At 42.3% G+C, this 21,801-nt stretch overlaps 1 protein-coding gene across 1 annotated transcript in view; it reads left to right on the top strand.

Moving 5' to 3' along the window:
• The first annotated feature begins 989 nt into the window (after window positions 1–989).
• LOC120924282 overlaps window positions 990–21,801 on the top strand; it is a 143,076-nt gene continuing 122,264 nt past the window's right edge. Inside the window, exon 1 of the mRNA XM_040335146.1 lies at window positions 990–1,152. The gene's annotated coding sequence lies outside the window, so the exon portion shown is untranslated. The remainder of the gene's footprint in view (window positions 1,153–21,801) is intronic.

The raw sequence follows: 21,801 nt of genomic DNA, 5'->3' as shown, positions 1-21,801 counted from the left end.
CTCGATTCACACAGTGCCTCTATGTGCCGCCGATCTCTGTTCCCTGCGACGTTACGACGCACGGGGCGGAGAACGGCACCAAATTCAAAAAGGTAAACAAACACAATACATACAGTATACTGTAATCTTATAGATTACAGTACTGTTTGTAAAAAATACACACACCCCTTGTCCCTAGTGGTCTGCCCAGTGCCCTACATGTTCTTTTATATAATAAAAACTGTTCTTTCTGCCTGCAAACTGTAGATTGTCCATAACAACCAAAAGTGTCCCTTTATGTCAAAAATGGTTTTAGAGCAGCTAGAAAACAGCGATAATAAATTATAAGCACTTGCAGAATTGTGCGATAGCAATTTGTGGGGAAATTCGTCATACAAAAATAAAAGTAATGACAGCGACAATTCTGCAACTGAGCAAATTTCAGTGATTTTGAGTTGATTACATTATTGAATAATTTTTATTATAATTATATTATTATTTGTTATAATTATTTATAATTATTTATTATATTATAATTTATAATTTTGTTTTAAAAAAAATGTCATACCCGGTATGCCTACTACACTCTTGTTTGGTCAGATTTAAGTGAGTTATTCCTAAGGATTACAGGCCTACAATATAAAACGCCAAATTTCCTTGCAAAATAATGGTACCGCTTTCAGCACCTTTTTTCTGAAATAATCATACCGCCAGGGAGGTTAAACGAACATTGCGATCCAGTATCATACGAGAAAAGTTTTCGTATTTGTGCCTTTGGATAATTTCTTACAAAAGCTGTGCACTAACAATCAGATTATTGTACGAGCGATTCGAAAGCGATATATTTTGTATGATTTCCTGGTGGTGTGTACAGGGCTTTAGAGCTGTATGCGTGTAAGGCATTATCTGGCTGGATCTGGCTCAGCCTGCAGGTAAAGAGTTACTACACACAGTACATCTAGGAAGTATGAAAGAATGTATTTTCATGGGCGGTCACGTGATCACTTAATTCTCAGTGTCACCAGCTCCCGTCTCTCATTAGGAGGTCATGCAAACTGTGAGCTGCTGCAGTCACTCATACTCATTTCACATTCAAATCCAGATGACGGGCTGACAAGCCATGGGAGCTGCTCGGGGAAGGAGCTCACTGTCCCAGCAGCCTGGAGAATCCAAGTAAGAGACCCCTTCAACTTTCTTTTTCTTCTTCTGATCCGTATTGTAGTGTTTGCTTTACCTGTCCTGCTGCCACATACATCGTGTACCTGTCTGACACACCTGTTCAGGCAAAGAACAAAGCACAGTTGAGCCCAGAGGGAATTATGGGTAGTATACAGGTGGCTTGCTACTGTATTATTTAGTTTTTTACGAAATATCTTGAAGTGCTCGTTTACACTTATACGCTTTAAAATGTGTTCAAATTTCTGCTTTACAAACAGAAGTCCCATTTTTGCTATGTATCTGGTTCACGTCTATGGGTTACAATTAGAATGTGTTAAGAGAAAATTATATGGGCCAATTCACCCCTACATGTGTGCCTTACTATGTGTCCTGCAATGCACATGCATAGGCGTGAATGGGTCCTTATCCTGCTTTGGTGGTTGATGCAGATTGTATATACAACATTACAGAATCTAGACAGCCAACAGTGGGAAAATAATAAAATTGAATTGCCATCTTTGTATTGAATTTTTGGAAGGATTTAAAGAGTAAGGGCTCTTTCACATGGGGTGATGATCCGCCCCGTGAACCTCCGCTTGCTCAGCGGGGATCGCTCCGCTGATCCCCGCTGAGCCGGCGGATGACAGGGCGGTCCCCGCACACTGTTTTCTCCGCTCTCCTCTATGGGGGGATCGGATGAACATGAACCGTCTGTCCGTGTTTACCCGATCCGGCCCGCAGACAAATGGAAAAATAGGGGTTTCCTCCATCTGCAGAATCGGAGGATTGTAGAACCGGGTGAGATCGGGTGTCAGCGGTTGTTCATCTGCTGACCCCCGCAATCTCATAGGGACCAATGTATGTCCCTTTTTCATCTGTACACGGATGGATGAAAAAGCGGACATACGATCCACCTGTGTGAAAGAGCCCTAAGGCCCCGTACACACGACCGAGTTTCTCGGCAGAATTCAGCCAGAAACTCGATCGGAGCTGTATTCTGCCGAGAAACCCGGCCGTGTGTACACTTTCTGCCGAGGAAACCGACGAGGATCTCATCGGGCCAAATAGAGAACATGTTCTCTATTTCCTCGTTAGTCAACGGGGAAACTTGGCTCGCCGAGATCCTCTGCGGCTTCACAAGGAACTTGACGAGCAAAACTATGTGTTTTGCCCGTCGAGTTTCTCGGACGTGTGTACGGGGCCTGACTCTTGTTGTGAAAAAAACATTCCCCTCTGAGTGATCTGTGTACGATGCAGGGATTTTAACAAACATTGTTGCAGGTTCTTAACTTTTTTTTTGTTATTCTGAAAAATAGCTGTTTGTTTGTCTGTGTCCGTGTGAATCTGTATGGGAGTGTTTTTATAATTATTATTCAGCTGCTTCACCTGCAGGACTCTAATGAGGAATGTGGCAGAGTCTGCATACCTTTTAAGCCCTGTACACACACTCGGTTTTCTCGATGGAACCCGGCAGGAAAACTGCATGGAGCTTTGGCCGGGAATCCCGGCCGTGTGCATGCTCCATCGGCACTGCCTCTCAGTTTTTCCCATAGGTAAGTAGTAGATCTGGCGGGGAAAAAAAAGAGAGCAGGTTCTCTATTTTTCCGCCGGGATTCCCGGCTGTTTTCCTGAAAGGAAAACTACAAGGAAGCATACACACGTCCGGTTTTCATTGCCAAAAGCTCTCCTGGCAGTTTTCCTGCGGGAAACCCGGTCATGTGTACGAGGCTTCAGATGTGATTTCCCTTTGGGAGTACATCACCAAAAATTTAATTTTTGTTGCAGAGATGCTCAAAATCTGATTTGTATATTAGTGCCGACTTCTAGAAAAATCAGTAAACCAATTGCACAAGCAAGAAATTTCTGGGGGCGTTCTGTACATCATCTGTACATCATCTGTATACAGAACACCTCCAGGTAGCCTTATTGCATTGCATTTTACAAAAAGTGATAGAACTGCAGATTAAAAAGGAAAGGTAATATTTAATAACATTTAATTACATATATGACTTGTGTGGCAAGTGTATACACTATATATATATTTTTTTTATTTACAATTTTTCTCCCACAAAACTTACCCTTTAAGCAAATGTGCCCACTTTCCTAATTGTTTGCTCCTCCATACAACCAGCAGGGATTTCTTACTTGAAGCTCTAACTGATTGACTGTTTTTAGGTTTTAGGTGCAGAAAACCATTGAAAGCAATTGGTTTCCTAGCTGCAGTGAAAGCACACCAAATCAGCACTGAGGCGTCTTTTTTAAAGTCCTATGCATTAAAAACTGATATTTAAGTTTAGCACACCTATGGGGAGCTAAGTCACTTGGTTGTTGATATCAGAGGCATTGGTGGTAGGATTGCCCAGCAGAAATGTATATCTCCAGTCCCTCTTGCAAGGCCATAATGAGGAAACTGATCTCTCATTACTGGATTGATAGCGCATTGCTTCATAGTACATCATGAAGAATTCATCAAAGGAGTACGGCATCATCTTATGGATATACAAAGCATTTAACAATTGGGTGAAACTTGGAATTCTGGTGGAATTTCTTACCATTAAAGCCCCCAAGAGATAGAAGATAGTTTTGAATCAGTTTTTTTTTTTTAAAGTGTATTTTGTGCGTGTACTCGAGAGAGGAGCCGGACTGCAGGAGTTGGGAGTAGGCAGGCCTCCCCCAGAGGCAATCTGCCACCTTTCTCCATGCCCCGGGGGGCAATGGTGGGTGTGTGAGGGGGTCTTCCCACACAGCCCGCCCTACCTGCTCCGCTTTGAAGCCCACCGGGGCAGAGGGACTCCCTATAAGGGAGTGAGAGGATCTAGCCCGCTCAACCAGCCCTGTTAGTCCTTCGCCTCTCTTTTTAGAGACCGCGTGGTCAAAGTGCGTGCATGTTAACCCAATTTCGAGTGCGTGCAGGTGTGGTGGTTTTTGTGGGAGGGGGGTGGGCGTACTAAGCGCAGGCTTACCTCGCATAGCACACCCACCGGGAGCCAGCCTGAGACCACCAAACTCAATTCACATGTAGCTGAGACCGGGAGCTGAACCCCTAGCTGCAGAGGTGAATGGCTTGTCAGCGCAGTGCCAATCGCGTTGAGCCACCGCAGCTCCCCTTTTTGTTTTGAATCAGTTTGTAGGGAACTATGCAGAACTCCGGAGGTGGCTCTGCCCAGCTCAGTAGATTGCTTTAAGAAAGGTCTGGATACTTTCCCTAATGTACATAATATAACTCGATACTGACATTTATAGGTAAAGTTGATCCGGGGAAAAATCTGATTGCCTCTCGGGGGATCAGGAAGGAATTTTTTTCCCTGCTGTAGCAAATTGGATCATGCTCTGCTGTTTTTTTTTGCCTTCCACTGGATCAACTGTGGGTATAGAATTGGGTATATGGGATTGTACAATATTTTTTTTTTTTATGTGGTTGAACTAGATGGACTTGTGTCTTTTTCAACCTGACTAACTATGTAACTAAGTAACTGTGTATCAGGTGGAGGTGCAAATTGAAAGTGCTTCTTGAAAGTTTTTTTGATCGGTTTTGCTACATTTGGCCCTGCAAGTGGTTAGAAGCAACAATGGAAGTAAAATGCAACATTTATGTACACATCTTCCAGTATTGTGAGAGATACACCGCTGCTCTAGGTAGGTCCACTCAATCCAACAACACCTCCAACATGTGTGCAGGCCCAGTTCCCACACATGTGCAATGCTAGAAGAAAAAACCCTGGTTAGAAATGTCCATATCGCAGCAAGAAAAATTATTAATAAAATCAAGAGTCCATAATGAGCTTCAATTCACCGAAAATAGTGACATTAATTATGACACAGTGATTGATAGAAGGTCCGCCACCAATTAGTGAAAATTTTGAGGCTTACCGGAGTGAATGGACCTAAATAAGTGTATACTTATCAGGTCAATCAAATTAAATGATGCCAAGGATCAAGATGTACTTCAGATGTTGAATAATCAATAGACCTCCTGGGACATCCTCATAGATAATGCAGTGATTTCACAGAAACCGTTTGATTGGTCTTTTAGTGTATACACTCAGGTGATATTATGCACCATGCAAAGTAATATATTAATGCAGCCAAGGAAAAAATAAAAATAAAGTGCACATAGCGTGATTCTGTATTTCCATAAAAAATCACATTTAATAGAAAACGTTTTACACTCACATTTAGGAAGAATAAAACAAGCGCTTAGTAATAAATTTCAGCAGTGGGGTCAGTGGAAGAAGAATAAAACAAGCGCTTAGTAATACATTTCAGCAGTGGGGTCAGTGGAGTCTCCCGACGCGTTTTGTTCCCTTAGAACATCATCTGGGGCACTGACACACTGCTAGAAGACACCCTTATATAACAAAGTACCCCATACCTTAATTATGGCTCCAACACGCGGGGAAAATTAATCCCAGTACATACTTCCGGGTTGCGCCAGCATAGTGAGTATGGCGTGAGTTCCACGTCTCATACTGAGAGACAAAGCTGGAACGCAATGTCCATCGCATAATAGGAAGTGGCCAGTATAGGCATGCGTTCCAAGCCTCAGAATGTATCAAGGGACTGGAACGCAACGCCAACAGCGTACTAAAGAGGTCGTTACAAACGTGAGTGCAACGTCCAAATCTCCGACAGCATGCCAATGAGATCGCCAGACTCGCAATCGCAACATCCAGATCTCAACGCGCTGACAATGTCAATACAAAACAGAGCCATCTAGCGTCTCGAATTAAATATAGTCACTCTAACAGTAATCAGTAATGAAATTTGACAAAACAGCACCAGCACACACCTGTCCTAGCTGATACTCAAAAAGGTTGGACCCATAAGTAGAAAGGGGGTAAAGATTATTATTATCAAAGTGTAAAAACACAGATAAATAGGACAGACGTGTCCACTTCATCATTAAAAATTAGTGGCATATAAAATAATATACATAGGTCAGTAAACCATAATGTATATATATGTAAATAAAAAAGAAATAAAACTGGGTAAGTAAATAGTTTAAGTTTACAAACCATGGAGAGTTCCAAAAAAATTACCTAAGATACATAATCGAGTGTCCAATGGAATTAAAATGGAGCCATAATTGGATATGATGTACTGATGGGAAAACTAAGATACATTAATAAATGCATTGCGAGTCTGGCGATCTCATTGGCACGCTGTCGGAGATTTGGACGTTGCACTCACGTTTGTAACGACCATTTTAGTACGCTGTTGGCGTTGTGTTCCAGTCCCTTGATACATTCTGAGGCTTGGAACGCACGCCTATACTGGCCACTTCCTATTATGCGATGGACGTTGCGTTCCAACTTCCTCTCTCGGTATGAGACGTGGAACTCACGCCATACTCACTATGCTGGCGCAACCCGGAAGTATGTACTGGGATTAATTTTCCCCACGTGTTGGAGCCATAATTAAGGTATGGGGTACTTTGTTATATAAGGGTGTCTTCTAGCAGTGTGTCAGTGCCCCAGATGATGTTCTAAGGGAACGAAACGCGTCGGGAGACTCCACTGACCCCACTGCTGAAATGTATTACTAAGCGCTTGTTTTATTCTTCTTAAATGTGAGTGTAAAACGTTTTCTATTAAATGTGATTTTTTATGGAAATACAGAATCACGCTACGTGCACTTTTTTTTTTTTTTTTTCCTTGGCTGCATTAATATATTACTTTGCATGGTGCATAATATCACCTGAGTGTATATACTAAAAGACCAATCAAACAGTTTCTGTGAAATCACTGCATTATCTATGAGGATGTCCCAGGAGGTCTATTGATTATTCAACATCTGAAGTACATCTTGATCCTTGGCATCATTTAATTTGATTGACCTGATAAGTATACGCTTATTTAGGTCCATTCACTCCGGTAAGCCTCAAAATTTTCACTAATTGGTGGCGGACCTTCTATCAATCACTGTGTCATAATTAATGTCACTATTTTCGATGAATTGAAGCTCATTATGGACTCTTGATTTTATTAATAATTTTTCTTGCTGCGATATGGACATTTCACAAGTTTGTATTATATTATAAAGACCCTCTAACCAGGGTTTTTTCTTCTAGCGATACACTTTATTTTTTCTTTTCCATTTTTTCAAAATTGATCTATTTTGTGGTGTTGGCTGCTTTTTTTCACGTTACTAAACAGCGCAGTGATATATCTACATTTGTATATAATTTTCTTGGTCAAGAGAAATTCCAGATGGCCGCACTAAAACACTACAATCCATATTATTAATCTTGAATGAAACAGCATAGAAACACCATACATAAGCAGAGTGGGAGAGGAAAGGTTAACACATTTCGCACTAGCCTCATCCGATAAGGGTTGAGGTTGGCACGAAACACGTAAGCCTTTCTTCCCCCGCTGTGGTTCTGTATGGTGTTTCTCTGTTTTTTCATTCAAGATTATTAAAGTGGATTTTAGTGTTTTTGTGCGGCCATCTGGACTTTTCCTTAATAACATCTTCCTGTATGGTGGATACTTTTCATTGGCTGAGCTTAGAATGAAGAGAGTGTGGCTGATTGCTGGATGCTTGTCTGGAAATGGGAAATTGCTAAGAAGCTAACTGTAAGGCCTCATACACACGACCGAGTTTCTCGGCAAAAACCAGCAAGAAACTTGCTGGGAGATATTTTTTTGCCGAGGAAACCGGTCGTGTGTACATTTTCGTCGAGGAAACTGTCGAGAAACTCGACGAGCCAAAAAGAGAGCATGTTCTCTATTTCCTTGACGGGAATGGAGAAAATTGGCTTGTCGAGTTCCTCGACAGCCTAACAAGGAACTCGACGAGGAAAACGATGTTTCGCCCGTCGAGTTCCTCGGCCGTGTGTACGAGGCTTCAGGGATGGCTATCAAGGATTTAGCTGTTATTATTCACAAAGCATTTGCCTGTGTATGCCCAACTTTGTTCTGGTGTATTTCAACATTTTCTGTAGATCCTGTCTCCAAAGTAAATTAGTAAGTAAAGTAATTGTAATGATTGTAAATAATGGAGTGGGACCCATGGTGGAGTGAGATGATTGGGTCTTATGTATTTGTCTGCAATGCATTATATGCAAAAATATGTTTTAGATTCTAATTATACTAGATCTGTCTGAACCTCCAGAACGTAACCATACCATTGATGCCACTGTAAAAGAAAACTTTACTGTAATAACATGCTGGTCAGTGACAGTTCAAGAGGTAGCCAGTGATCAGCATAACTGATGATAACATGCATGACGGTTTTGCATTTTTACAAAATGGTTATATGGTCAAAAAAGAATGAATGTCCAACCTTATGTCATCTACAGTTCTGGCTCTGGGGAAGGCATTCCTAGGTTGGCCAGTTTTGCTACAGAGGAGAAAAAAATACTTGCTGACTTTCTATAAGCGAATGTATAAATTATAGAACAAGTCCATCTGAATGTGACTAACTACTGGCAGACTATACCATGACTTGGAAAAAAAGAGAGGGCCAGATTCACAGCAGTAATACGAAAATTAGTAGATACGCCGGCGTATTTTCAAATTTGCTGCGTCGTATCTTGATTTGGAATCCTCAAACCAAGATACGACGACTTTTGGCAAAGATCCGACAGGCGTACGGCTTCGTACGCCTTCGGATCGTAGGTGTAATTTTCCGGCAGCCGCTGGGTGGAGTTTGCGTCGTTTTCCAGCGTCGGGTATGCAAATTAGCTGTTTACGGCGATCCACGAAGGCACGCGCGTTCGTCGCATTCTCTTACGTCGTCGCTAGTCGGTTTTTCCCATCGCAAACATAAGCCTGCTTTTTCATGGCTTACATTTAGACCAGCCATGTTAAAGTATGGCCGTCGTTCCCGCGTCGAATTTCAATTTTTTTTTTTACGTAAGACGCCCGGGAATATGAAACAACGTAACGCACGTCGCCGTTCAAAAAAAACGTTGGGGCGCCGTAGTTTCGCGCAAAGCACGGCGGGAAATTTTCACACGGAGCATGCGCAGAACGTTCGGCGCGGGAGCGCGCCTAATTTAAATGACACACGCCCCATTTGAATTAGGTGGGCTTGCGTCGGACAGATTTACGGTACGCCGCCGCAAGTTAACACGTAAGTGCTTTGTGAATCAAGCACTTACGACGAAAACTTGCGGCGGAGTAACGTAAAGGGGATACATTACGCCGCCGCAATTTTTCATGAATCTGGCCCAGAAACTTCAGTATTCCTTCAGACAGGCAGTAAGTTTACTGCCCTCTAAAAAAGGATCTGCAATGAATAACTTTTCAGTACAGAAGGAATAGAAGCAGTTTGCAGATGTTCAGGAGACACTACTCTCTTTAGGCCTGTTTTTTTTTTCTTTGCTTTTTTTCCCCTACTTTTCTTTTAAATTGCTGAATGGCAGTTGTACATTGAAGGACCTAACCGCAACTGCAAGCCACGGATTCTGCTCACGGTTGTAGTGCGGCCCTATAAATTACTATCGCTCAATTCTGCAAGTGATTCTAATTTATTACCGCTGTTTTCTAGCTGGTCTAAAAACTGCTTTTGATGTAAAGGGGCGCTTTTTGGTTGCCATGGACAATCTCAAGTTTCCAGGCAGAGAGAAAAGTATTTATAATATAAAACTGCTTGCAGGGCACTAGACAAAAGCATTAGGGGCAAAATGGATGTGAAATGATTTGATACAGTAATGTGATCTGTAAGATTATAGTGCATTATATGCGTTTTGTTTTTTGCACCTTTTTTATTTGGCGCCAGGCTCCATTCCTGTGCGTCACACTGCTCACAGGGAACGGAGTCCTGCACAGCGGGAGGACATCGCAGGATCCTGGGGACAAGGGAAGTAACTTTACAAGGATACTGCTATGCAATTACGAGTGTGGCTCGGTTACCGATTTTGAGAATGAAAATTCACCCCGAGCCTGACACGGGATTACCGTTAGGGAGGTTAAAGTAGTTCTAAAAGCAGAAGTTTTTTTTTTTATCCTCATGCATTCTATGCATGAAGAAAAATAAAAAAACCTGTGTGTAGCAGCCCCCCTTAGCCCCCCTTATACTTTCCTAAACCCCATCTCGATCCAGCGATCTTGCACAAGAGCCTCGGCTGTCCGAGGACTCTCCCTAATTTGCTGTTGGCCCCTGCTGCTGTCAATTAAAGTCAGTGAGCCAATGAGGAGAGAGGGGCCAGGAGCACTGGCGAGGGACCCGAAAATAAGAGAATGTTGGCTGCTCTGTGCAAAACCATTGCACAGAGGAGGTAAGTATAACATGTTTGTTATTTAAAAAAAAAAAAAGACTTTAATATTACTTTAAGCTGCCCATAGACAACTACATTTTCAGTCAGTGTTGATGTTTGAATGCCTCCCACAGTGCTATTGTGTTCTGGCGGTGGGGAGTCTTTCCGGGTGGCACAACATAATGATTACTTCTAGCGGCTATGGCTGCCGGCAGTACTTCTATGTAAAAATCAGAGAGGCCGGTTCTACCCAAGTTGGTCGCTGGATTAACTTGGGTGCAATCAGCCTGCTTATACAAAGATCGAATCTTGGCCAGTCCCTGCTGAACTGGTAGAGTTTCGATCTATGTTTGGGTGGCGTTAGACAGGAAAAAAAAGAAGATACTTCATTCCTTACCAGTTCTACCTAAAATGTGTTTTAGGCCTGGTGTTCCTGTTTGAGAATTTTGCAAATTCTTTGTACGCTGTTACCCAGGAACAGGTACAGATCTACCCAGCAGAAACAAAAAACAGCAAAATAAAATAAAAAATTAGGACACAAACCTTTTCTTGCTGTATCCAAAACAAAATAATTTCTTTTGGCTAGAGTTGGACTTTAAGGTGAAAGGAAGCACCCCCATCTCCATTACAAACACTGCACAACACAGCTCTGTCTTTTCAATGGAAAACTATAGTCTTCTCAATGTTTTTCCAGTTATAGATATAGATGTGAATATGATTAACATGATAAATAATGTTATCAATGTGTGTAAATGCTTTAAAATACCTTGTGTCTATTTATAGCACACAATGATCTTGTATACAGCCATATTTGCTTAGTACATATGCAGGCTGTGCGTCTCACTTAGAATTCCATGCATAATGTTATCTTTTCTCTAGGTGTAAGGCCTCGTACACACGACCGAGGATCTTGACGGGCGAAACACATCGTTTTCCTCGTCGAGTTCCTTGTTAGGCTGTCGAGGAACTCGACAAGACAATTTTCTCCATTTCCGTCGAGGAAAAAGAGAACATGCTCTCTTTTTGGCTCGTCGAGTTCCTCAACAGTTTCCTTGTCGAAAAATGTACGGTTTCCTCGGCAAAAAAAAAAAAAAAACAGCAAGTTTCTTGCTGTTTTTTGCCAAGAAACTTCGTTGTGTGTACGAGGCATAAGTCTACGTCCTCGTGTGTATGTTTTTAGTCGAGAAAACTGTGGTGGATCTCGACGAGAAAAAAAGAGAACATGTTCTCTTTTTTCTCGTCGGGAGTCTCAATTTCCTCGTCGTGTTTCTCGTCGGGCTGGTTTACGACGAGAAACACGTTTGTGCGTATGCTTATAAACCCGCACATGCTCAGAATAAAGTATGAGACGGGAGCGCACCTTCGGTAAAAGTAGTTTTCGTAATGAAGATGGTGCATTCGTCACGCTGTAACAGACTGAAAAGTGCGAATCGTCTCTCACCAAACTTTTACTTAACACGCAGTAACATGAGATTAGCAAAAGCAGCCCCAAGGGTTGTGCCAGTGGAATCGAACTTCCCCTTTATAGTGCCGTCGTACGTGTTGTACGTCACCGCGTTTGAGAACAACGAGATTTTGTCTTGACAGTGTGTATGCAAAGAAAGCTTGACAAGAACCTCGTCGAGGAAAACAACGTTTCTTTTACGATGAGATTCTCGGTCGTGTGCACGAGGCCTACCAGTGAGAGCTGACTAATAATGCACATAATGCATGCTCTGAGCGGCTGAAATTGTATTTACGCATTTGTTGTACAGGAACCTTGAGTGATTTCAGTGATGTTAAGATGTTTTCTTCTGTATATTCATCTCTTGCCGCCCTTGTAGCACAATTGAGCAGTAACAAAGAGGGTGGACTTTAATGCCCACACAAGCCACACAGGAAGGGGTTAAATGCAATCATGGAAATATTTTATAGCCTCCATGTAAATATGTGAAACAACTTTAATGCCTCGTACTCACAACCGTTTTTTCCGACGGGAAAACTGCTATGGGAGCTTTTCGTCAGGAATCCCGGTCGTGTGTATGCTCCATCGCAGTTTTTCCAACGGGAAAACTGCCGGACAAAAAAAAAAGAGCAGGATCTCCTTTTTCCCGTCTGGAAAAAATCCTGGTGGGAAAACAGTTCGTCTGCATGGTTTTCCGACGGGCAAAAAAACGCACATGCTCAGAATCAAGTATGAGACGGGATTGACCTTTCTGGTAAAACTAGCGTTCGTAATGGAGATAGCACATTCGTCACGCTGTAACGGACTAAAAAGCACGAAGACTGAAAACTGCGAATCGTCTCTCACCAAACTTTTACTAACACGAGGATCAGCAAAAGCAGCCCAAAGGGTGGCGCCGTTGGAATGGAACTTCCCATTTATAGTCCCGTCATACGTGTTGTATGAGCATGTGTATGCAAGGCAGGCTGAGAGGAATTCTGTTTGGAAAACCGTAGGTTTATTATCCAACGGAAAAAACAGTTGTGTGTACTAGGCATAAGGTATGATATATATATGTAGCGCCCCCTTACTTTCAGTATGGGCACTACGCTAAAGTTAGTGGGGAATGGGAGAGTTACCTTGCTCCCATTCACTATTTGTTTAAATTTTGGGACTTCTGTCATTCCAGAAATGTCCACTGGGTCAGTCTGTGGTCCAGGGATGCAATGTCATCCCTGGCCAGTAGTTGGCGCCAGAGGGGTTCTGGCAGAGTAAGTTTCTCCAGCAGCCAATCAGAGGCGCTTTTCCCTCGCGGGGCGTGCTGGAGGGGAGTATATCTGTGACATGTGTCATGTGTTCTAAAATCTTTGCGGGGTCCCCGTTCCAGGTGCGGCATCCACCTTCAGGGTGCGCGCATCCATGGACCCCGCCGGCGTGGCCCACCTGGCCATAGTTTCAGACTACTTGGAACCTCATCCTGAGGTACAAGGGGACCCCAGTCAATTTTGGCTGGGTTCCCGATTCTATTGAAAGGGTCCCAGGCTGGGTGCCATTCTATTGGGGAGTCGGTTTGAGGAGGACCCGGAGGCAGGTCGTCCAACAGAGCCTGAACAAACCAATTGGGGATCCGGTGACCAGAGTACTGACAGGTATGTTTGCTGTCACCTGGTGACCAATGCAGAAATCCTGAGTGACACCTCGGCTGCCAGGCCTGTAAAAAAAGGTCTGTCCGAGGACACTTTACCCACTCAGTTGGAGTGGCGACGAGTTACAAATTGGTACTACGCAGAGCAGTACTGACTGCTCTATTTAATATCCAGGCCTGATACCGCAAGGTTCTTCCTCTCTCTCTATTAATCAACTTTGCCCTTCCCAATTGACGTTGATGTTGGCCGTGTTGGCGTGGAAAAAAGAGCATTGGGAAAAACCTTTATTCACTGTCTGGACCTTCGCTCACTATTTGTCTCTACAATTGCACCCCTAGACAACACCAGGGTAACTTAATAGGCCGATCCCAAATCAACCAGCGGCTCCTTCGGGGGTAGCGCTACATAAGCATATCTCACCCCAACAAAACGACTGTAATATATTGCAGCTTACCAGTTTTCAGATGAGGTGGCTGCATTATTTTTTTTGTTCTTTTTCAGTCTTATTTTCACCTGGTGTTTCTACCAATAACACACTTCCCATCCTAGGGTGACAACACTCACAGAGATGTATCTACAGAGAAGCAGGGTTGTCACTGTGGGATTAATTTACTACAACTGGAGAGTGCAAAATCAGTACAGGTAGCAGAAGATGTTATCAGCTAGCAAAATTTTCGGGCAGGAATAACAGTTCTGGCCAAATAAACAAATAAACGCCTAATGCTGCGTACACACGATCGGTCAATCCGATGAGAACGGTCTGATGGACCGTTTTCATCAGACCAAACCGATCGTGTGTGGGCCCCATCGGTTATTTATCCATTGGTTAAAAAATGGGAAACTTGTTTTAAAATTAACCGATGGATACCTAACCGATAGAAAAAAAAACTATCGTTTGTAGGCACGACCATCGGTTAAAAATCCACGCATGCCGATGGTGTGTAGGCACGACTGACCATCACTCAGCTTCATCGGTTAACTGATGGAAAAATGATGGATGGAATGATGGATGGAAAAATCCATCAGACCGTTCTCATCGGATTGACCGATCGTGTCTACAGGGCATAAGGCAGTGTTAATTTTATCGACTAAAACCTTTTAGTCGACTAAATGAATACTATTTTAGTCTACTAAAATACGACTAAAACTAAAAAAATTTAGATGACTAAAATACGACTAAAACTAAAATGGGACTAAAACTAAAATGCTAGGGTAACTAATGCATTACAATTTAATTACACCCATTAGATTTTAAATACCGTAAGTAAAATTAGTTTTAGTCAACTAAAATGTACTGGAGATTTTAGTCGACTAAATACGACTAAAACTAAAACAATTGCAGAAGACTAAAATTCCATTTTAGTCCTAAGACTAATACTGCGTACACACAACCGTTATTAATGTCATGAAAAAAAACGAGGTCCATAGAGAATAATAGATTTTTTCCCCTCCAGCGTTTTGTAGCTACATAACGCTCAGGTGTGAATGGGGTTATACCCTGTAAAAAAGAAATGCTTTGATATACAAGTGCTTTGGATTACAAGCATGTTTCTGGAACGAATTCTGCTCGCAATCCAAGGTTTTACTGTACTGGTTTCTAGTTGGCAGCGGTGTTTTACAGTCTTTCTTCAGCTAATATTGTAATTGTGTTGACAAAATTAGAAAATGCATTTCATCTGATCTGCACGAGCCCACTTCTGACAGCGCTGGTAACACCATGTGATTTACACAAAAGCGATTTCTCTTCCTGCATTTTATCTACTTTGCATCCATGATACTTTAGAACTGAGGACACAGAAGCTCTGTTCCAGATTGCCTCTTGGGGTTTTTAACACAAGTAGTTCTGCTGTCAAATAAGTATACAGCCTGTCATTCTAATGCTGGAGGGCAAATTCCTTTCACTGAGGTCCTAGACAGACCCAGCATGGGGGGGGGGGCAGCCGAATCCTGTCCCACTTCACAAAAAAAATATAAAAATTGTAATTTTTAAAAAAAATGATAGAACTGCATGTTTTTTTTCTGGAGTTTATTTCAGCTTCATCAAATACTGTTTTCCTCTAAAATGGATATATAACGTAACTTCAATGCAGTGTCCCAAAAATCAGCTTTTTCTAGTTAAAACAAGTTCACACTTTATTTTGCCTACTTGTCATCGCTGAGTAGGTTTGAACTAGGAAACTGATGTGACAGTTATCACCTCTGGTCCTGCCAAGCTTCCCTGTCATATACAGAGCTGTAAAGGAAGGGACTGGACTGTTCTGTGCAATGAAGGGTAATGACGTGTACTGGTTACTTTTTTTTTTTATATTGTTAAACAAATGTTTAGCCTGACTTTTTAATGCCTATTGTATTAATCCTACAAGTACCCTTAGAACATTGAATTGATTAGCATCTGAATTGTGCGTTCTTACATTATTTATTTTTCCTGGATTGTATTTTTTCAAAAGTGTAATCAAACATATCGAAGAATTGATGTTGTCTTGAATACAAAGGGTGGTCACACCAGATATTGATTTGATTTGGATTTCTCTTTTGTTAATTTACTTTCCATTTCATTAACCCCCCTGGCGGTATTCCCGAGTCTGACTCGGGGTTACATTTTTGTGCTGCGATCGGTAACCCCGAGTCAGGCCTTGTACACGGGCGAGAAACTCGACGGGCAAAACACATAGTTTTGCTCGTCGAGTTCCTTGTGAAGCCGCCGAGGATCTCGGCGAGCCAAATTTTCCCATTCCCGTCGGGGGAAAAAGAAGACATGCTTTCTTTTTGGCCCGGCGAGATCCTCATCGGTTTCCTCGTCGAAAAGTGTACACATGACCGGTTTCCTCGGCAAAAAAAAAAACCCAGCAAGCTTCTTGCTGGTTTTTGCCGAGAAACTCGGCCGTGTGTACGAGGCCTTAGACTCGGGCTCGCCTCGCAGAATCCACAGGCTTGGTTTACTTACCTTGTCCCTGGAACCAGCGATGCCACCGCGCTGTGTGAGCGAGCGGGTCCTTGCTCGATTCACACAGTGCACGTGTGCCGCCGATCTCCGTTCCCTGCGACGTTACGACGCACGGGAGCGGAGAACGGCGCCAAATTCAAAACCGTAAACAAACACATTACATACAGTATACTGTAATCTTATAGATTACAGTACTGTATGTAAAAAATACACACCCCCCCTTGTCCCTAGTGATCTGCCCAGTGCCCTACATGTACTTTTATATAATAAAAACTGTTCTTTCTGCCTGCAAACTGGAGATTGTCCATAGAAACCAAAAGTGTCCCTTCATGTCAAAAATGGTTTTAGAGCAGCTAGAAAACAGCGATAATAAATTATAATCACTTGCAGAATTGTGCGATAGCGATTTGTGGGGAAATTCGTTATAAAAAAATAAAAGTAATGACAGCAACAATTCTGCAACTGAGCAAATTTCAGTGATTTTGAGTTGATTACATTATTGAATAATTTTTATTATAATTATATTATTATTTGTTATAATTATTTATAATTATTTATTATATTATAATTTATAATTTTGTTTTTTAAAAAAAATTCATACCTGGGATGCCTACAAGACTCTTGTTTGGTCAGATTTAAGTGAGTTATTCCTAAGAATTACAGGCCTACAATATAAAACACCAAATTTCCATGCAAATAATGGTACCTCTTTCAGCACCTTTTTTCTGAAATAATCATACCGCCAGGGAGGTTAAAGGGGTTGTAAAGGAAATTATTTTTTTCCTAAATAGCTTCCTTTACCTTAGTGCAGTCCTCCTTCACTTATCTCATCCTTCCATTTTGCTTTTAAATGTCCTTATTTCTTCTGAGAAGACCTCACTTCCTGTTCTTCTGTCTGTAACTCCACACAGTAATGCAAGGCTTTCTCCCTGGTGTGGAGTGTTGTGCTCGCCCCCTCCCTTGGACTACAGAAGAGTCAGGACGCCCACTAACACACAGCTCCTTTCTCTATCTGCAACGTAGAGAGCGTCCTGACTCTCCTGTGGTCCAAGGGAGGGGGTCGAGCACGACACTCCACACCAGGGAGAAAGCCTTGCTTTACTGTGTGGAGTTACAGACAGAAAAACAGGAAGTGAGGATTTCTCAGAAGAAATAAGGACACCTAAAAGCAAAATGGAAGGATGAGGTAAGTGAAGGAGGACTGCACTAAGGTAAAGGAAGCTATTTAGGGAAAAAAAAAATTGTACCTTTACAACCCCTTTAACCCCCCTGGCGGTATTCCAGAGTCTGACTCGGGGTGAGATTTTCATACCAAAAGTGGTAACCCCGAGTCAGACTCGGGCTTGCCTCGCTGCAGCAGCAGACAAAGTTACTTACCTTGTCCCTGGATCCAGTGATGCCACCGCGCTGTGTGAGCGAGCGGGACCTCGCTTGATTCACACAGTGCCTCTGTGTGACGCCGATCTCTGTTCCCTGTGATGCACGGGAGCGGAGAACGGCGCCAAATTCAAAAACGTAAACAAACACAATACATACAGTATACTGTAATCTTATAGATTACAGTACTGTATGTAAAAAATACACCCCCCCCCCCCTTGTGCCTAGTGGTCTGCCCAGTGCCCTACATATATATATATATAATAAAAACCTTTCTTTCTCCCTGCAAACTGTAGATTGTCCATAGCAACCAAAAGTGTCCCTTTTTATCAAAAATGGTTTTAGATCAGCTAGAAAACAGCGATAATAAATTATAATCACTTGCAGAATTGTGCGATAGCGATTTGTGGGGAAATTCGTCATAAAAAAATAAATAATGACAGCGACAATTCTGCAACTGAGCAAATTTCAGTGATTTTGAGTTGATTACATTATTGAATAATTTTTATTAGAATTATATTATTATTTGTTATAATTATTTATAATTATTTATTATATTATAATTTATCATTTTGTTTTTAAAAAAATGTCATACCCGGGATGCCTACTAGACTCTTGTTTGGTCAGATTTAAGTGAGTTATTTCTAAGAATTACAGGCCTACAGTATAAAACGCCAAATTTCCTTGCAAATAATGGTACCGCTTTCAGCATCTTTTTTCTGAAATAATCATACCGCCAGGGAGGTTAAAGGGGTTGTAAAGGAAATCATTTTTTTCCTAAATAGCTTCCTTTACCTCAGTGCAGTCCTCCTTCACTTACCTCATCCTTCCATTTTGCTTTTAAATGTCCTTATTTCTTCTGAGAAATCCTCACTTCCTGTTCTTCTGTCTGTAACTCCACACAGTAATGCAAGGCTTTCAGGAGAGTCAGGACGCCCACTAACACACAGCTCCTTTCTCTATCTGCAACATAGAGAGCGTCCTGACTCTCCTGTAGTCCAAGGCAGGGGGTCGAGCACGACACTCCACACCAGGGAGAAAGCCCTGCTTTACTGTGTGGAGTTACAGACAGAAGAACAGGAAGTGAGGATTTCTCAGAAGAAATAAGGACATCTAAAAGCAAAATTGAAGGAGGACTGCACTGAGGTAAAGGAAGCTATTTAGGGAAAAAAAATTGTACCTTTACAACCCCTTTAAGAACAAACCTACAGACCCTATCTTGTTTATAACCTGGGACTGCCTGTACTTACCCAATATCACACTCTGCGCATTCCTCTCCTACCATAGGTGTGCGCAGCCTATTGCATTAGGGTGTGCACACCAAAGCTCAAACACACATGCGTGTGTAATATACCATATATGGCCGTGGGCAAGTCAGTAGGGCTTTGTCAGCAGGGCAGAGATCGGTGTCAGTAGTATATCTTTATTTGTATTATTATTATTATTATTATTATTATTTTACAATTTTTTTTTTTTTTTGAACATTCATTTGTTTGTTTTTAGGAGCCCTGTTTGGGGGGCTTTGGTGAAATATCAGTGGTCTAAACAGACCCTGATGTGTAACTTTTGAGACAGAGAAAGGGACTGAGGACAGAGATTCCCCAGTCCCTTTCTCTGCAGCCAGGCAGCAGGGGGAATCTGCATAGTACAGGGTGATTAGGGTGTGCTCAGGCACACCTTACACCCTATGTGCGCACGCCTATGTCTCCTACACATATTTGCCTATCGTCATAACCTCTGCACTCCTCTTCTGCTCATACTGGCCATTATCATAACCTCTCAGGCCCCGTACACACGACCGAGTTTCTCGGCAGAATTCAGCCAGAAACTCGGTTCAGAGCTGAATTCTGCCGAGAAACCCGGCCGTGTGTACACTTTCGGCCGAGGAAGCCGACGAGGACCTCGGCAAGGAAATAGAGAACATGTTTTCTATTTCCTCGTTAGTCAATGGAAAATTTCAGCTCGCCAAGGTCCTCGGCGGCTTCACAAGGAACTCGACGGACAAAACGATGTGTTTTGCCCGTTGAGTTTCTCGGTCGTGTGTACGTGGCCTCACTCCTCAGACACTTCCTTAACATTGTTTGTCATGCCCCTAGCCTTGCACGTGCAGGAAAAAGCATGTTTTTTTTGCTAATACATATATGGTTATATATTTCTATTTATAGTACATACACAGCAGTGACAGGATGCATAACACATACAATAATTTATGACTAATTATTTATAAGTGTAATAACGTTTTTCAAGTAGATGACCTGTCCTCTTTGAGTAATACTTATTTTCCCTTAAAGATGCGTTCGACCCATTTTAAGAGGCATATTATGATTTTAGGAGGTGGAAAAACTGGCTTACCGCAGCAGTTATAAGGACAGTAAATTAGTGAAGCTGGAGAACACCTGTGGGAGGTGTGCCGCTATTATGACAAATAGTTACAGAATCCTTTTGGAATGTGAGTAAAACTGGTTGTACTGTGGACATTCATCATAATACAAGTGAACAATGCAGCAAAAGCATGACCTCTACCTCAGGTTCCTCCGCAGCTGGAGGTTACACACTTCAGCTTTGTCCAAAATGACATGTGTTCATTATACTGGCTCAAGACAAGATAGATGCGAATAGAAACTTTTCTGTAATCCATTTATAGTAAACCTGTGCTGAGAGAAAGAGGCTACAGTATACAAAAATGCAAACAGCAACACCAAGGAGCACTGGATTGCTCAGATAACTTAATTCCCTTCAAAGAGGCTTATCAGAACTATATGCTCTGACTACAACCAGTCTCCCCACAAGCTGGCATCGGTAGAGAAGCGAAAATGTTTGTAGTCATCAGTTGTGGCCAGAGTATAAAGTTTGATAAGTTATATAAGCCTGCCTGCACTAAATGTTCTGTAAGTGCATAGGGCCAGATTCACAAAAGAGATACGACGGTGTATCTCCTGATACGCCGTCGTATCTCTGTGATCCGCCCGTCCTAACTATGCGGCTGATTCATAGAATCAGTTACGCATAGATAGCCCTAAGATCCGACTGGTGTAACTTGTGTTACCCCGTCGGATCTTAGACTGCAATTCTAGGCCGGCCGCTAGGTGGCGAGGCCATTGCGGTCGGCGTAGAATATGCAAATGACTAGTTACGGCGATTCACGAACGTCCGCGATGCCCGTCGATCTAAATTTATGTTGTTTCCGTAGCGATACGCGTCATACAGTTAAGGCTGCCTCCTAGGTGGTCTAAGCAATGTTAAATATGGCCGTCGTTCCGGCGTTGAAATTTTAAATTTCACGTCGTTTGCGTAAGTCGTCCGTGAATGGCGCTGGACGCCATTTACGTTAACGTCAAACCAATGACGTCCTTGCGACGTCATTTAGCGCAATAATTTGACAGACAGCGCCTAATTTAAATTGTGCCCGCCCCATTTGAATTAGGCGGGCTTGCGCCGAGCAGATTTACGTTACACCGCCGCAAGTTTACAGGTAAGTGCTTTGTGAATCAGGCACTTACGCTGTAAACCTGCGGCGGTGTAACGTAAATGGGATACGTTATGCCGCTGCTGCGCAACGTAATTCTTTATGAATCTGGCCCATAGAGTTTTAGTTATTATATTTTTTAAATAAATGAATGCCCAACTCCAGGATACCCGTTGCTCCTCCGATGCTACCCTCCCCACTCATATAGTGACTGAAGTTGCCACTATTTCTGGAAAAATATTGACCTTTTTTTTCTGTTAATAAAATTGCCAATAAGTCTAATTTTCACCAGCCAGGTAAGCAAAATACTGCCCAGGTGGCAACCCTAGCGGTTACAATCCCTCAGGGGAGGGTCAATGATGCCCTGCATTCACAGTCTTCCAGACTGCAGGGGACAGAACAGGAAAGGAGGTGAGTATCTTGGTCAGGGTTGCTTGTTTGTCTTATAAACATGCTGGGGGACCTTTTTCCATTTAAGATATCTGGACAATCCAGAATGTTTGTGCTATTCTTTTAAGTAGTATGTAATTCCTGGAATACTATATTAAGCTGCAAGAGTTGTGGAGTTGACTGATGGCTGTAATTTTCTTTATATTTATTGAT

Source organism: Rana temporaria, chromosome 1 (assembly GCF_905171775.1).
Source record: "Rana temporaria chromosome 1, aRanTem1.1, whole genome shotgun sequence".
In the NCBI taxonomy this organism is placed as follows: Eukaryota; Metazoa; Chordata; class Amphibia; order Anura; family Ranidae; genus Rana; species Rana temporaria.
This window is presented reverse-complemented; position numbering and strand designations above follow the sequence as displayed.